Source organism: Microtus oregoni, unplaced genomic scaffold (assembly GCF_018167655.1).
Source record: "Microtus oregoni isolate MIOR12 unplaced genomic scaffold, Mior012 000153F_000, whole genome shotgun sequence".
NCBI classification, from domain to species: domain Eukaryota; kingdom Metazoa; phylum Chordata; class Mammalia; order Rodentia; family Cricetidae; genus Microtus; species Microtus oregoni.
This window is the reverse complement of record NW_024544804.1, coordinates 194,762-196,897: the sequence shown is the minus strand read 5'-3', so window position 1 is coordinate 196,897 and position 2,136 is coordinate 194,762. Positions and strand designations below refer to the sequence as shown.

The 2,136-nt window shown below is 42.6% G+C and overlaps 1 pseudogene; it reads left to right on the top strand.

Annotated features, from left to right (window-relative positions):
* Positions 1-257: 257 nt before the first annotated feature.
* LOC121445014 lies at positions 258-940 on the top strand (annotated as a pseudogene).
* The last annotated feature ends 1,196 nt before the right edge of the window (positions 941-2,136 follow it).

Sequence of the window (2,136 nt, the reverse complement as noted above, 5' to 3'; positions counted from 1 at the left end):
AACTCAATGGCTAAAACATTTATTTTGACTCGTGTTTTCAATGGCTTTATTCCATTGTCAGATGGCTCTATTTCTTTTAGACTTGAAGTGAGGCAAATTATGATGATGAGAACATGTAGTCCTTACGGATGACTGGAGGTGGAGAGAACAAAGAGTCAGAGATGTACCTAGTAACATGCTCCTCAGGAGCAGGAGTTGGGGCGCTGAGTAGAGAGGAAGACTGTACTCTCACAGTTAGTGAAACAACAGTTGCAGCCATGACTGGGAGGCCCATGCTTTACTACTTCAATGCCCTCCACGTGCATGCGCACAGCAAGCCAGCAGAAGAATGGAGTGCATAAAGTGACTCCTGGCTAATGCAGGGGTGGAGTTTGAATAGAAGTATCTGGAAACTTCAGAAGATTTGGAAGAGTTAATTAAAGATGGGTGTTTGATGTTTTAGCAACTGCCCATGGTGGAGACTGATGGGATGATACTGGTACAGAGCAGAGCAATTCTTAACTACATTGCCACCAAATACAACCTCTATGGGACGGACGCAAAGGAGAGAGCCCCGGTTGACTTGTATACAGAGGGTATTTTAGATCTGACTGAAATGACCATGCAGCTGGCACTATGTCCACCAGATGAAAAAGAAGCCAAGATTTCCTTGACACAAGACAGGACCAAAACACGGTACTTGCCTGCCTATGAAAAAGTCTTGAAGAGCTTTTGTTGGGAACAGGCTGACCAGGGTGGACATTCACCTGCTGGAACTTCTTCCCTATGTCGAACAGCTTGACTCCAGCCTTCTGACTCCTTTCTCCTGCTGAAGGCCCTGAAGAGCAGAATCAGCAGCCTGCCCATTGTGAAGAAGTTCCTACAGCCTGGCACCCAGAGAAAGCCTCCCTATGATGAGAAAATAATTGAAAAGGCAAAGAAGGCTTTCAAGATTAAGTAAAGTTGAATTGATGGAGGCCACAGATACCAGTCTTTGATGTTTTGCAAAAATGAGAAGCTAGTGTGGGTCCTGGCTGTTGTGAGATAATAAGGATGAACACATGGTATGTGTATCTCATGTGATCAATTACTGCACTGGGATTGTGTGCATCACATTTGAAGAGGTCAGCAAACAATCATCGCTACAAATAAAAACAAAACTTGTAAAAACAAAGGAAAAAACTAAATAAAAGAAACACTAGCTAAAGAAAAGGAGTAACTAACATCAATGTAGAATAATAGACCAAAATTTTTAAAGTAAGATTATTTTTCAAGTGGAAGAAACGAAAAAAAAAAACTGGGGATTTTTTTTTTTAAGACTGCAAGTTTGCTCCTCAGGAGCAGGAGTTGGGGACAGGCATTAGGTAGCTAGTGAAACAAATTTTCAAAAAGGAAAAAGTAATGAAGAAAAGAGAAGACAAAATTTAAATAATGGGAGCAAATCTGGAGAGCAGGCTCAGAGGCAATACCCACTATTGCTCTTGCAGAAGACCCAGGTTAGGGTCCAGCATCTACATGACATCTCATGACTATATGTAACCCCAGCTCCAAAGAACCTGATGTTCTCCTCTGTGGTTACTGGACACCCGTGACACACATACCTGTAGGCAAAACACCTCAACACATAAAATAACAATTTAAAATATTTTCATAGTAACAATAAAAGAGAGGGAAAATACACATTCAAACAAAATAACAACAGAAAATATCTTTGAAATATGTTTCTATCTTCAACCAGGTGCGGTGACACACAACTTTAATCCCAGCACTTAGAAGGCAGAGCTACATGGATCTCTGTGAGCTCGATGTCAGCCTGGTCTACATAGTGAATTCTAGGATAGTCAGAGATACAGAATAGTGATGCCCTGTCTCAAATAATGCAAAACAATATTCTTTCCTTTCCACCACTGGGATCCCATGACTTCATCCTTTATATGCAACATTAAATATCCAGGCCCAGTCCTGTCCTACACAACTTCTGTTGAGGTCTAGCCTGGAGGGTCTTCCTAATCCTACTCTCTGCATACCTTCCCCCTTCCTCAGATCTAGCCTGGGCTCCACACCATCGCCCTGGTGTATTCTGGTGAGCTCCACTTCCACTGTCATCAGCCTCCAGCTCAGGCCAGGACGTACATCGTGCACACAAGTCCAACCCCT